This window comes from Dromiciops gliroides, chromosome 6 (assembly GCF_019393635.1).
Source record: "Dromiciops gliroides isolate mDroGli1 chromosome 6, mDroGli1.pri, whole genome shotgun sequence".
Taxonomy (NCBI): Eukaryota; Metazoa; Chordata; class Mammalia; order Microbiotheria; family Microbiotheriidae; genus Dromiciops; species Dromiciops gliroides.
This window is the reverse complement of record NC_057866.1, coordinates 269,949,815-269,966,106: the sequence shown is the minus strand read 5'-3', so window position 1 is coordinate 269,966,106 and position 16,292 is coordinate 269,949,815.

Here is a 16,292-nt window from a genome sequence, read left to right as displayed (position 1 = left end):
TTAAAAGCAAACACATCAGTGGGGGCTTGTGATCTATAGTTTTAGGATTAGAGGAGGCAGTAGGAGTAGGACAAAGGACAACAAGGGATTCAAGTGGAGGATGATATAAAGTTAAACCTATTAACCACATGGTCAAGATTTTCAAGAGCATTTTGTTCATGAGGGTAGAAGGCTTGCCAGAATAGACATGATGGTGTAGGAAAGCAGGGATGGGTAAAAGGGGCCAGAGGTTACAAAGAAGAAGAGAACTAGATGGAAAAGAAGGGCAGCAGGTGGGGGAGGGGGCAGCTAGGTGGCACAGTGGATAAAGAAAGCACTGGCCTTGGATTCAGGAGGACCTGAGTTCAAATCCAGCCTCAGATACTTGACTTAACCCTCACTGCCCACCAAAAAAAAAAAAAGAAAGAAAAGGAAAACAGGAAGGACAGTAGGCCATAGTTAGAGGAATATTAATGCTATGGATTTGGGAGCTGGAACACTTTTCTGTGATGATAGGATTGAGGATAGGATCTATGGGTGTGTGTGAGGTGGAGCTAAGACACAGATGTCAGGAACTGAGAATGGAGATATACTAGGCAGCATGGGAATTTGGGCAGACATCGACATAAATATTTGTGATTGGAACCCAAGGGGGCATAGGAGAAGATGGCAAACCAGTATTGAACTTTTTGGCAAAGGAAGAAGAATGTCCTGGGAGAGCAAGTCCTCAAATTTTAGTTGAATGAGTGAATAGTATCTCACATTGATACAGTGCTTTAAGGTTTGCAAAGCACACTACACACATTATTGATAACATTCATTTGATCCTCACCACAACCCAGGGAGGCAGGTGCTAGTATTATCATCACCTGATGAGGAAACTGAGGCACAGTGTTAAGTGACTTGCCCATGTCATATGGATAGCAAGTGTCTAAGGCAGGATTCAAACCAGAATCACCAAAGGTACCAGAGGCTTTCTCATGACATTTTGAGCAGATCAGTGTTATCCCCATACTGCCTCCTCTCTAGACTCAAACTAGGAGGTGCTTCCACTATGAGTCCAATACAAAATTTTGTTATCCAGTTGTAACTGAGTCCTAGCTGTTTCAGGCCAATATTTTTATTGAATTGTATTTCCTCTATTGGGTGTTCAAACTCCCCTTTTTTTTTCTTAAAATACCTATACTACTGCCTTTACCTATGCCTTCTACCCCTTAGAAGAAGGCTTTCCCATATACTTTACTCAAAAGTATCCATTTCCCCTATCTTGACCTATTTCTTCCTACTCAGTTCCACAGTTCAAATCACCTCAGTATCATCCTCAATCCTTTCTTCTTCTTGTTGTTGTTGTTTAGTCTTGTCTGTCTCTTTGTGACCTTATCTGGAGTTTTCTTGGCAGAGATACTAGAGTAGTTTGCTGTCTCCTTCCCCAGCTCATTTGACAGATGAGGAAACTGAAGAAAACAGGGACAAGTGACCAAGTGACTTGCCTAGGGTCACACAGCTAGTAAGTATCTGAGATCAGATTTGAACTCATGATGATAAGTCTTCCTCACTCTAGGCCTGGAACTCTATCCACTGTGCTACCTAGCTGCCTAGACACTGTTATACCTGAAGTTTTTTCAGGATTGTTGCTGTTATTGTTTTTTTTAATTTTTTTTTAATTTTCTGCTTTAATTCTTTTATAATTCTTGTTGCTTCTTTACAAGCTGAATTTCTTGGATGATTGTTATATGCATTGCAGATGCCCATACTACAAATTTAAATTTTTTTGGAATTTTCTTTTTTTGCTTTTATTTTAATTCACTTTTTTCCCCTTTATAGCTTTAGGTTTAGAGTGGAATTCAGTTTAACATTTTGTTGCCTTGGGGATAGGAAATATTTATTTATTTGTTTGCTTGCTTATTTTTTCAGTTATTATTGACTTGTTTATTTATTCTTCTATTTATCATCTCATCATCATCATCATCTTCTTCTTCATTCCTCCTTGGGGTGTATTCCTGACTCTCCTAGTCTTTCTCCACCATGCTCTAGAAACATATTTCCCCTGGAAGCTCACTCCACCCTTGGATTTCACACATCAGAAGTACCCTCTCCTGTAGTTTCTCCCTTTGATTGGCTGGTTCCTCCCAGAACCTCAATTTTGAGGAAAAGTTCAGTGGCAGCCATGTTTTCTTCTTTTCTCTCCAAGCTGTACTCTTGACTTCTAGGACTCTCTATAATGCCCTTCACCTTCATCTTTCCCTGTCTCCCCTCTCTTTTTCCAGTTCCCCTCCACCATGCCCCACTTTCTAGGTAGCAACTCACATCTTAATTCCCTACCCCAATTTTCTGTTTCTTTTTATATGTTATCATCCTCTAGTATAAGTAAGCTCCTTGAGGGCAGGGACTGTCCTCTTGTATTTGTATTCTGGGAGCTTAACATAGTGCCTGGCACACAGAAAGTAATTAATAGTAAAAACTACTTGCTGACTTGCTTAAATTTCTAGATGTTTGTGTTTGTTGGACTTCAAGTGTGATACAAAATTTTGTTGCCTTTTGAAGTATACTTGTATTCCCTTTCACACTATTTTATTGTCTTTCCCACTGAAATTTTCTGGCTGAGTTTCAGACTTTAAAAAAAATTCATACTTCATATTTTATTTAAAAAATTAAGAATGCATCAGAATTGTTATGACAATGCAAAAAACTAATCTTAAACATACAAAAATAATGGAAAATACACATTTGTCAATTGATGAAATTATTTATAATAGTGATATTGATATAATGTTATTAACCATAATATTATTATTAATATGATAAATGAACTTATGAATTTCAGTCTTGAATGCTATTTCTATTTTTAGATTTCATTAATTTGTTTTGTTTTTTTTTCTGTGTACCCGTCTTATGGCTGCCTAATTGTCTACATCCCTTTGCTCTGTTTGTGCAAAAATACTATCAATTAATGATATTAAATGTGATACTGAACTTCCTCTGTGTATGCAGATGGTGTTACTGTTTGTTGATTTGCATATTGGCTATGAATCAGTTGTTCTTAGAGTATTGCTTACTAAAAATTAATTTGTTAGGGTCTCTTCCTTCAGTTATTGATAGGATATTGTCATCATGAGTCAATAATGTGAAAATAGAAAGTGAGGGGCATTGTAGAAAGTCCTAAAAAAGTCAAGGTTACAGCTTGGAGAGGAAAGAAAACATGACTGCCACCAACCTCTTCCTCCAGATGGAGGTTCTGGTATCATTTATTATCTCCTAGACAAAGCCATGGGGAACCACTGATACTTGGATTAGGAATTGTGTTTGTAGTTGACAATATTATAAAAGACTTGAAGGATACAATAAAATAATTCAGGAACTGTGGAATAATCTATATTGTAATAAGCTAAGGAGAATTCACTACAGATGTGTTCTGTGTATCACTCAAAAAGCTCCAACAAGATTCAGAGAATGGGCAGTGCCTGGGAATTGGCTTGTAACCCTCCCTTAGTAGTGGAGGAGTTCTGAAACAAACTTAAAACACTAATGAAAAAAGGGATTTTCAGAGGAAAGTGGTTGAGGTACGGACTTGAATGTTTATTTCCCACCTGGATGGGAAACCAGGCCAAGAGTTTTGGCATCAGAATCAGAAACCTTTGTAAGGAAACTGACTCCTTATTCTCTGTGCCAAAGATGAGCATTCTCTCTGTGTCTAAATTGAGGGCTAGCTTCCCTGGGTCAGATGGAGGAGCATTATCTGTGAGACAGTCCAAAGGTAGGTTCTCTATAGTGAGACTAGATAGCTCACCTGTGCATCAGTCAGAAGCTTAATTCCCCTGGCTTGTATAGAGAACTTTCACCTCGTAGGAGGCTGAGACAAGATATCTTGTTATAGACAGTAAATATAAATTCAAGTGAGAGTTAGTCTCAAGAAGGAACTCCTGGCCTCCTGAGGAAGACTCAGTAGAAGATGGGTGGGTGTGGACTAGAATTCCTACTGGAATATTGGGCTTCTAAGAGGGATAAGATAATTGTTTGGTGGGAAGTTCTGGAGGCCAACACCTGTGAGATCCAAGAAAAAGAAATCCTGATCTACATATCTCTGGAATGTGTGTCTGAAATTGTCTTGTATTGAATCTTTACAGTTGAAGAGCTATGTCTGTGTCTCAGTTTCCCCATTAGTAAAGGGTTGTTGTGAGAATCAAATGAGATAATATTTGTAAAGTGTTTTGCAAATCTTAAAAAAGTGTTATAAAATTATAATGATGCTGATGGTGTGAGTGGTAGTGGGGGTGGTCATCCATTACCATTATTATTTCATTGAAGTAGAGCAGTGACCAAAGCAGGGCTCAGCTAGAGGACAAGCATGTTTTCACTGAGTATGTGGGGGATGCATCAGGCTGCACCCAAAAAGCAACCCCAAGACTGAGCTCACTGACTCCCAGCCATTCCTGGAATGAGGTAGGCAAAGTCATCTGCTACAATGGATGACCCCAAAGGCCATCTCAAGAAATGTGTTGGTCAATGGCACCATCACAGAGTCCAATAGCCCACATAGATCACCAAAGAAGAATGGAAATATGCTTGTGCATATAGACTATTGGACTTAGGATAAAAGAACCAAAGTAGACCAGAGCAACATGCTGAGAGGTTGGGATGCCTTGGGTTGTCTCTTGGGCAGTATCGGGTACTCAGTATTGGACTGACTCAATGGATCCTACCAGATTCCTATTTAGATAAGGGGAAGAATCAGGAGGAGGTGGGTAGATGAGGCAAGTCTTTGTGTACTATGGGACATTTGAACTGAGCTTTGAAGGAAACTAGGGATTCTAAGACTGGTGGAGGTGAAGAGGGAGAGCATTCTAGGAAGGGTAAACAGGCACATGGAAGGCAGATAGAATGTTATCTGTGGGAAAAAAAGAAAATCTGTCAGTCTGGTTGTACTGTACAATGTGTTTTCTATAAGCACCTACTATGTGTCAGGCATTGTGCTAAGCACTTTACAAAGGTTGTCTGATTTGACACAACAAACTTGAGAGGTAGGTGCTATCATTATCCTCATTTGACAGATGAGGAAATTCAGGAAGATAGCAGTTCAGTGACTTGTCCAGGGTCACACAGCTAGTAAGTGTCTGAGGCCAAATTTGAACTTGGGAAGATGAGTCTTCCTGATTCCAGACCCAGTGCTCTATCCACTTCACCACCCAGCTGCCCAAGTGTCTGTGTATATATAGTACCGTGGGGGGGGGGGCGTTTAGAGCAATCTAATTCAGTTGAGGAAACTGAATCCCAGAAAAGATAAGTAATTTACCCAAGGTTAGACAGTAAGTGGAAGAAATTCAAACCAAGATGCTCTTCAAATCCCTGTCTGTTACAATAACAATGCATTAATAACTGCTGGTGATTAAGATAAAGAGACTTGCCTAAGGTCCTACAGATTCTAAGTAGCAGATTCAGAGTTAGAAGCTCTGCCCTTGGACTCGAACATCATTCATCACAACTTCCTCTTGCTCTCATGCATTTGGTGACTGCAGACTTCTAGAACCATTTAAGGCTCATTTCCAGGGCCTTTTCACCCTAAAACAATACAGGGTGCATTTGGGGTCCTGTTGCTTCCCTCTTCCCTCTTCATCCTGGAGCATCCCCACCCAAACCCATTGCATTTCACCATTTTCTACTGTCATCCATAGCCCAGCATCCCCAAGTTCCCTCTGCCCCAAATCATAAATCATTGGCTCATTTGTCCCAGCTAAGAGTCTCCAGAGATGTGGGAAAGCAGTAACCAGACTTATCAGTTATATTCCTGCCTTTATTTCATCCCACAGAGAATGCAGTTAAGACAAAGGAATCACAGTCACCTATAAAGATCCAATACAATTCTCCTTTCCATGCTAATGTGCTTCCCTCTGCTTCATCCCAGGGACCTATCTGGGTCTCCAGCCTTATATTACCCAAAGGGCTTGGAGTTCCCTCAGAAGGGAGACAAATGAGGTTGTTAGAGAGGTACCCCCTGACATTCTGGTGAGTTCTGCTTTCCACTAAGGGATTATTCCAAGACCTCTATCCTTGAGATCTGCTGGAAGACCCTGGATTCATTGCAGGAGGGAAATGGATTTGGGGCTTCCAGAAAGGCAGCCTTTTCCCCATGGGATGGACACCACCATAGCCCACCCCTGATGCCACAACTCAGAGCTAAGTCAGAGAAGGTTCAACTCATCTGGTGCCACCAGCCAATGTGCTCCCATCTACTTGGTGATTGCAGAAACTAGAAACTCAGAGTGTCAATTGCCCACTGAGGGACTTTCTGAAGACTCTGTGTCAAGAACACTCTGAGTTCAAGAAAGACCATAAAGTCTTAATAATGCCAATGGCTAAACCAGGCAAACTTTGTTAGAAAGGGCTTCTGCAGGAGCACACCCTGTTTTCCTGAGAAAGCCATGGCCAGTAGGTTGGCTGGCCAGTTCTTTCTTCTTTATGAGCCCCATTAAAACATTTAATGACTTCCTATGAGCTTTGTCTCCCCAGGTGAACGCCAGAGCTCATCGTTTTCTGGACAGTAACTGGCTTGGGATTAGGTAACCAAATTTATGGTGTCGCCTGTCAAAATCAGCAGATACTCATTCAGACTGTACAGGAAACATTGCCTGAGAGAACCTTCAAAAAGATGATGATATGTTTGTGTTCATCTTGTGAAGTGATTAAGCAATTATTAAGCACCCACTATTTGCAAGGCACCGGGAGCACAAGGACCAAATAAAGGAGTTATTGATTTAGTGCTGGAAGGGACCTCAGCTAATCTCCTCATTTTACAGGGGAGGAAAGTGAGGCACAGGCTTGCCCAAGGTCACCTAGTAAGTAATAAAGTTAGCCTTCAAACCCAGTCTCTCTAGCTCCTCATTCAACATTCTTTCCCCTTTACCATCTGGCTTCTCTGCCTCTGCTCTCTTTACACTCTCCTGTGGGAGAGAAAACATGTAAAGATAAGTTTATGAGGATGATTTCAGGGAGAGGGGACCATGGTGGGGTGGGGTGGGGGAGGGTCAAAGAAATGTCACTAACAACAGAAGCAAACAGTGCCAACACGAAATAAGCACTTAATAAATGCTTGTTGCCTTACAGAAGTAGTAGTTTGTTTCACTATTGTTGTCCAGTTGTGTCTGACTCTTTGTGACCCCATGGACCATACTGTCCATGGGGCTTTCTTGGCAAAGATACTGGAGTTGTTTTTCCATTTTCTTCTCCAGTGGATTAAGGCAAACAAGTTAATTGACTTGCAGGGTCACTAGTAAGTAGTGACAGCTAGTAAGTATCTGAGGCTGGATTTGAATTCAGATCTTTCTGATTCTAGGCCCAGTGCTCTATCTGCTGAGCCACTTAGCTACCTCCTTTGCTTTCCCTAAGTGACTTTAAATGGCCATTCAATTGCTTGCATTTGGTATCAGCCCCTCATGTTTCATGTTTGGCATTAGATACAAAAATGGGTCTTTGTGGGCACTGGAAACTCCCACTGTGAAGATTCCCTTCACCCATTGTAGCTCATCTCTGACTTGGTAGATCATAGATTTAGAGCAGAAGGGGAGCTTTGAGTCTATCTACTCTAAACCCGTCATTTTACAGTTTACATTTAAAGAAACTGAAACTCAGAGGTTCACTAACTTAATTAGCGACCCAGAGCTAGCAAATATCAGAGGCAGGACTGGAATCCAGGTCCTCCTGACTCTAAATCCAATATGACAACTACAGAAAGAACTCCATTGCTGGTCTCCTCTTAGTTTCTCTGGATTCCTTTAAGTATTAGCTCAAATTACATCTTCTGCAGGAGGCCTTTCCCAACTCCTCTTGCTCTCATTTACTTTTTGTTTGTTTGTTTTTGTTTTTGTTTTGCAGGGCAATGAGGGTTAAGTGACTTGCCCAAGGTCACACAGCTAGTTAAGTGTCAAGTGTCTGAGGCTGGATTTGAACTCAGGTCCTCCTGAATCCAAGGCCAGTTCTTTATCCACTGCGCCACCTAGCTGCTCCCTCATTTACTCTTTATATAACTCGTGCACTTAGTTAACTGGGAATTGTCTCCTCCATTAGGGGTCAGCTAGGTGCAGTGGATAGAATACTGGGCCTTGAGTCAGGAAGACATGAGTCCAAACCCAGTCTCCGACACTAGCTATGTGACCCTGGGCAAGTCACTTAACCCTCTTTGCCTCATTTTCCTCATCTATAAAATGAATTGGTGAAGGAAATGGAAAACTACTCCAGTATCTTTGCCAAGATACTGTTGAGTTGGACTCAACAGAACAATGTCTCCTTTAGAACATGAGCTTTTTGAGGGCAGAGATTATTTTTACCTTTCTTTGTGTGTGTGTGTTTATTTTTATTTATTATTATTATTATTATTACGAGGCGATGAGGGTTAAGTGACTTGCCCAGGGTCACACAGTTAGTAAGTGTCAAGTGTCTGGGGCTGGATTTGAACTCAGGTCCTCCTGAATCCAGGGCCAGTGCTTTATCCATTGCACCACCTAGCTGCCCCCTAGCAATAAGAATCTGATATTTACATCGTGCTTTAAAGTTTTGAAAGTTCATTTCAGAATGATCTCTTTTCACACAACAACTCCCTGTGGGAGGTGTTGTTTTTATTTCCATTGTATTGGTGAGGCAACTGAGATCAAAATGTTAAATGGCCCAGGGACACATGGGGAGGGTCGGAGGCAACATTCGAATCCAGGTCTTCTTTGACTCCAAATCCAACATTCCATTAAACCATGCTGTTTCTTGCACTCATATGTGTCAGGAGCCAAATCATATTTTCAAACAGCCATGATCTCCTCTGGTTCCATCTTAAACAAAGTGCTTCCGGATAGATCATTAGACCCAGATTCATAGCTTTTTGGTATCATCTTGGGACTGAGCTCAGCTGGAGAAACCCAGTTGTGTGAGGTTTTTGTGTATAAAGCCTCCCCTTATCTCCAGTAAAGTCCTCATCTATACCTATGATCTTCTAAGTCAAAAAAGAGAATGGACAATAGCAACAATTGCTCAACATCGCTCCCTTCCCCAACCAGGTCTCCTCCTTGCCCCCAAACCTCCAAATATGCCACCTCAATTTTTTTTTTAAGTGAGGCAATTGGGGTTAAGTGACTTGCCCAGGGTCACACAGCTAGTAAGTGTCAAGTGTCTGAGGCTGGATTTGAACTCAGGTCCTCCTGAATCCAGGGCCGGTGCTCGATCCACTGCGCCACCTAGCTGCCTGAAAGACCTTGTTTAAAAGAAAATCTATCCCATATGTGAACAAGGAAGTCTGGAAGGGCTCCTTTATTAGACTAGAGAAGTGGTATTTCTTAATATTTTCTGCACAAAGGTTTTCTTTTCTTTTACAATATGCTTCTTCTCTGGTCCTCCTGACCCCAGATCTATGATCCTATGTCCCCAGGGGCAAAGTATAAGCAGATATCCATCTATGTAGCTATTTGTACCATCCCATGACCAGATATCCATGTAGATGGAAAGAGTCGCAAATTCATGGATGAAAATCTGAATTCCAGGGAGAGAAACATAGATACGTCTCAAGTACACGTCCTGCCCAAGTGGGTTTGGAGGTCTTTTGGAGGACAGACAAGCTAATGACATTAAGGACAGTCAGGAGATCTGTCTTAGCCCAGATTGGGGAGAAGTAAGTCACCTAATGTATTTACTTTTATTAGTGTCTGGGGGATCAAAGAACATGTTAGGGCACCTCCTTTCCCTCACGCGCCCGAGGAGTTCTCTCATTTGTCATTTAGCGCCTCTCATTGCCTTGCCTCTCTGTTTCTGCTTCACTCTCAGTCAATCAAGAGCCACAGCTACCTACCCATTCACAAAGTCACAGAGCTGTTTTTCAGGGGATCACGAAACCCACCTTGGAGAGGAGGGACAGTGGGGTACATTCACACACACAAAGAACATCTTGAACCATCTTGTCTCAACCAATCTCATTTCACCTTAATGTGTATAAATAGCCCCTCTAGAAAGTCATCTTATCTTGTTTCCTATTGTCTCTGTCTGAGAGGTGCTAAATGACATCCATTCTTCTACCTGGTTGACAGCAGGGTTGGAGATTCCCTCCCCCCAGCCTCCAACTCAAGTCTCTCAGAGAGAGGAGAATTTCCATCTAGACAGAATCTCATCTCATATCTCTCAGTCTCACCCCTGTTCCCTTCTCTCTCCATTTCAACCCCCTCCTGTTTGAGTTTCTCCTTAATGGTGAATTAGTATTCTATTTAAAAGAAATATTTGAAAGCTCCTAGCTGCCCTGCCATACCCCCAGCCCCATAACATTGTTTATGTAATGTCAGGTTATCACCAGGGCTATAACTTGCAATGTTGGCACCTGGGACAATTTAGCTCAGGGTGTAAAGAGACTCTGTGACCATATGAAGCTGCTTTTGAGATGGGGTATGGGGCAGGGATGGAGGGAAAAATGCTGTCACTTCCTTTTTTTAGCTCAGTATTCTTGCCATCTAGCTGCTAAATTCAGTTGTTTTCTTGCTACAGAAGGAATGCAAGTTCCAGAAGCACCATGTAAATTTTGGTGCCCTGGGGAAGAGATCTGCATAGGTACGCCTTTGGTTTTTAAAAACCTCATCAATGATATTAGGCAGGGAAAATGAAAACTTATCAATTAATCACCATCACTATCAGACAAAGTCATTTTATGGGAAGGATCCTGGTGGCAGAGGGAATCTGAAAGGAGGCCTCATGTAGGAAATGACATGGGAATTGAACCTTGAAGGATTCTAAACAGCTTGGGAAGGGGGCAGTGAGGGGCTGGAAAGACTTCATGGTGAAGGCAGCATGTGAGTAAAGCTCTGGAGGGATTCTGAAAAGTAGAGATAAGGAAGGGATGCATTCTAGGCAGAGGTCAGAGATGGGATATTGTTCATGAGGAGAGGGAAGCTTGTTCATTTGGCCAGAATGTCAGCCAGGTGAGAGGAAGTGACATGGAACAAGTCTGGAAGCATGTGCTACAGCCTAGCTTCTTAAAACTGTGGGTCACCAGATGGAGTCCTGTAACTAAATGTGGGAGGCACAAACATTTTGGCAACAGTCAAAGGTTATGTATACCTATTTTGTATACCTACATACCCAGGGTCATGTAAAAATTTCTCTGGCAAAAAGGAGTAGCAAGTGGGAAGAGTTTAAGGAGCCCTGTGCTAGAGTCATATTGTAAAAGTTTTAAATGCCAGATAGAATGGTTTGTAGCTAATCTAGAGGGAAGAGGGAGCCACTAGAACTTTGTGAACAGGTGAATGATGTGGCCAGACCTGTGTACTTAGGATAGAGTAGAGAGGGGAAAGACTTGTGTCTGGGAGAACAATTAGGAGTCTACTAAAATGACCCAGGTATGAAGTGATGAAGGCCTGAATTAGGATGACTATGGTATGGAGGTGGGATGGATAGAAGAGATGGTGTTTTTTTTTTAAATAAACATTTTTATTTAAAGTTTTGAGTTCTAAATTCTATCCCTCCTTCCCTCCCCTTCCCTGAAGTAGTACACAATCAGAGACAGGTTATACATGTACAAATATGCAAAACATTACCATATTAGTCATTTCATATGACTCCAATAAAAGAAAAAAAATGAAAGAAAGTGAAAAATAGCATTCTTCAGTCTGTGTTCAATCAATATCAGTTCTTTCTTTGGAGGTGGATAGTCTGCTTCATTATTAATCCTTTGGGACTTTCTTGGATCATTGTATTGCTGAGAATAGTCATCATTCACAGTTCTTCATTAAACAATATTTCTGTCTCTGTGTACAACGTTCTCTTGGTTCTGCTCTTTTTACTATACATCATTTCATATGTGTCTTTTCAGAACTTTCTGAAACCATCCTACTTGTCATTTATTTTTTTTCTGCTTTTCATTTCTTATAGCACCATCATATACCACAGCTTGTTTAGCCATTCCCCAGTTGATGGGCATTTCTTTGATTTTCAATTCTTAGCTACCACAAAAAGAGCTTCTATAAATCACAATACACCTTTAAATTTAATTGGCATCAATCATTTTCTTAAGTTCACAAAACAATAAATTATGCTTTGATTTGTAGCGTTTGCTGATTTCTGAGGTGTAAACGCTCACATTGAAAATTTAACAACAGGTTTGAGCCAATAAGAGCTGGTTCTAGCACACTCCTGACCACAGCTACTCATGAGGACTTTCAGCTGAGGTCCCCTAAGATCTCATCTTATCTAAATACTGTGTCTTTCCTATGACCTAGGCAGTGCTCTGCTCACAGTAGGTGCTGTATAAGTGCTTGTTGCAACAGGGTCTAGGACAGTAATTGGCACATAGAAATACTTCTTGACTTGACATCCTGTTCTGACCTTCAATAAGTGCTTCACTAACCCTGAGGTCAGACTTGGGATTCATTCATGGACCAGATTCCTTGGGATGCCATTGGTCCTCTTCAAGGACAAAGGATAGACAACAACAAACAACAACAACAACAACGAGCTAGAACATGGTCATTAGCCCAGCAACAAAGGGATGCTATGGAACTATAGTAGTGTAAAAGCCTGTGGGGAGGGAACAAACATTTAGTAAGTATCTATTATTTGTCAGATATATTTGAACCTCACAATAACACTGGGAGGTAGGTATTTGCTATCTTCATTTCAAAGTTGAAAAAACTAGGATAGACATAGGTTAAGCAACTGCCCAGGGTCTAAGGTAGGATTTGAACTCAAGTCTCCCCAGGCCTGGGGCTCTATCCACTGCACCACCTAGCTCTTGTTGTTGTTCATCCGTGTCTAACTTCATGACCCTATTTGGGGTCTTCTTGGCAAAGATACTAGAATGGTTTGCCATTCCATTCTCCAGCTTATTTTTACAGGTGAGCAAACTGAAGCAAACAAGGCTATCAGACTTATCCAGGGTCACAGTGAGTGTCTGAGGTTGTATTTGAACTCAGGAAGATGAGTGTACTGGATTTCCAACCCAGTGCTCCCTCCATCCACTGTGCCACCTAGCTGCCCTGCCACTTAGCTGCCTTTAATGGCTCCATGGACTTTGTAAGATAGGAGAGGAAAGGGTCTTTAAAGAGTACTTCACCTACAGCCCAAGCAAGCATGACAATCTAGTTTCCTGTCCTATTGTGCCAATGGGAAGGTCACACTGATGGCAGTGAGATGTCACAATGCATTGGAAATGGAGGAGGGAGATAGAAAATCATAGAAAAAAACACATAAGTGTTAAAAGGATAGTAATCTAGGACCATCTAGTGTAGTAGCCAGCTGATCCAAGCACTTGGGCTCTTTTGAAATATTGGATGTTCATAATGATGGCCTTGAGTCATTAAGGAAGTGATGGATTATATTCAGTGCACACTGGTTAAGAAGGCATGGAAGGTTATGACACATTTTAGGAAGGTTTCCTTTAAAACATGGTCAAAATTTGAGGTATTTGAGTAGTTGAAGGGGCACACCAGTTATGTGGAAGATGCATTTATTAGATGCTTATACTTGTTTTAGTCTATAAATTTAAAAAAGTGAGAGAAACAAAGGAAGACATCAAGGAGTCCTGGTCTTAGTGCCTAGCACAGTCTCATTCCTCCTATTTCTCCTCCCTCAAAAGAATATCTCATGATTATGATGGAGAGTAGGTTACAGAATCTGTCTACATTTCTGCTTTCCACTAATGTGGAAGTTCTCTTACAACACTCCTCCCTTTCACAGAGAAGCTCAAAGGAGGAGCTGTGTACTCTTATTTAAACCTCCTCTTTCTCACCTCCCTTATGATCAAGCTTCTGATTATACCACTCTACCAAAACTGCTCTCCTCAACCTTGGCAATGATTTTGTGACTGTCTAATCTGATGTTCTTTTCTCAGTCCTTATCTCTCCTCACTTGTTGGCAACTTTTGATCTTGTTGACTGCTCTCTAGTGCTAACCACTGTTCTCTCCTTTGGCTTCTAGGATGCCAAATATATGTTGTCTATCATCTTGTCTGAGCACCCTTTTTTAGGATCCTTTGGGACATGGGGAGAAAACATCATTTCATTGGGCCAGTTTTCTTGTCCTATCTTCTGCCTCCCTTGGGAAGAGGAGAAAAGCATTATTCGATCTGCACCAGTCTTCTGTCTCTGGATTAAGGGGAGAAGATGCTATTCTGTCTCACCAGGTCTCCAGCCTCCTGCTGGAAGAGGAGAAACACCATTCTACTGAGCATCAGACACCTCCCGCATAGGACTCCTGTCCCTGAACTGGCCTGCTGGCTGCTTCTCCACCTCTCCATGTAATCTTCTGCCTCAGTCTTTCCACAAGTTCCCCCAAATGCCTCTTCATTCCTGCCCCTCAGAATCCTTTTCTTCCCACTACATTCATTTCTTGAGTCTTTATCTTCTCAGATACCTGAAATCATTAGTGTTTTCTTCCTTCTCAATTCATGTTGGGATTTATTTATTGGTGCCTGTTATCTCCATCCCCAATAGAATGTAAGCTTCCTGAGGGCAAGACCTGTATGTTTTTGGTCTTTATATTCCAACACCCAGGGTTCTTGCCCACTAAACACACTTTGAAAAGGTTTTTGGAATTGAATTGGGTTGTGTGTGAGGGACTGGGATAAAGGACCCATTTTCCTCTAAGAAGCTGCCATTTCAACATCGGTTTCCCTTTTTTAGGCTAGGTCCCAGCAATACTTCAGGATGTTCATAAAGAATCAAGTGGGGGCAGCTAGGTGATGCAGTGGACAAAGCACTGGTCTTGGATTCAGGAGGACCTGAGTTCAAATCCAGCCTCAGACACTTGATACTTACTAGCTGTGTGACCTTGGGCAAGTCACTTAACTTTCATTGCCCCACAAAAACAAGGAAACAAAAAACCAAACAAACAAAACAATCAAATGAACATCAAATGGGGGCTCACAGTAAGTGGTCTTAGAGTACAAGAACCTAAAGGTTTAGGGCGGGAAGGGACTTTAGGGGTCCCGTGGAGGCTGGGGTGAACCTCATAGATTTAGTCATGTGGAACTTTAGAGTCCATCTAGTACAACACTCTAGTGTTACAGATGAGGCAACTGAGGCCCCAAGTCAAACAGGTAGTAAGTATCAGAAGTAGGATCTGATTCCTGTTCTCACTGATGGATTGATGTTCATTCCACAGAATCAAGTTGCCTCCAGACATCATTTTGCTCCTTGATCAGTTCCACTGATCTCATATATTCTCATATCTATAGCTGAAAGGGACCTGAGGACTCATTAGATCCAATTCTGTCATTTTACAGATGTGGAAACTGAGTCTCAGAGAAGTGAGGTGCTCTGTCCATATAGAGCGACTGTGTCCCTGAGGAACTCATTGAGTGTCCTAGGCAGCTCTCTCAAGGATTCTTAACTCAAATGTGTTTTCACACACACACACACACACACACACACACACACACACACACACACACACACACGTACTATTTATGTACACGCATGTGTACACACAATACATGGATACATGTCATGTTTGTATTGTGTTTATAATATATACACATGTATATCATATGTGTAAAGCTGTGTGCGTATGTATATGAATATAAAATGAAGGAACTATAGTGAAAGTTTCTATATACATATATCCTCACATATCCGCATGCAATGTGTCCTATATACATGTGAGGTGTTAATATATGCACACTTATACACATACACACATACACATATGTACACACACGCACACATACATACATAGACACACATACATGGTGTTCCAAAAGTCTCAGTGCTGTTTTAAGCTTAACCGAACTAAGCCTTTTGGGTCACCCCATATATACGGTTCTCTCTCTGTCACTCTCTCTTATCTGTAGGCATTTGCGATGCCTCAGTATTGCATTTACAAACACCACTTTTCCAAGCGTCCAGAAGCTTCATCAGTAGGCTAAAGCGGTCCAGGACACAAAGAAGGTCCAGAACCTCTGTTCTAATGCTGACCCGCCCAGGTAGAGAGTGGCCGACATTGCATTGGGCCTCAGGGCTTTGGTCACATCACAACGTCGGAGGGACACGTCCAGCACTCAGCCTTAGCCAAGTTCTTTGAGGGTGGGGGAGATCCTGTCCCTGGGCCCCTGTGGCCCCCACCTCCTGTACATTCCCGGTGCCTGGGAAAGCTGCTCTTCCTATGCAAACTGGGCGGCCCCCCACATGGCCCCTGGAAGGGGGCTGAAGCCCGGGCCAGCCCCCGCGCGCTGCCCCAGCGCCCAGCCCCGCCAGCTGGTTCCCGTCTGCTACCTTTCTTCAATGAGCCCTGGAGCCCCCCGGGCCTCCTCCCCCAGCCACCTCCTCCCTCCGGGACCGCCCCTCGGGGCCGCCCCTGGAAGTGAG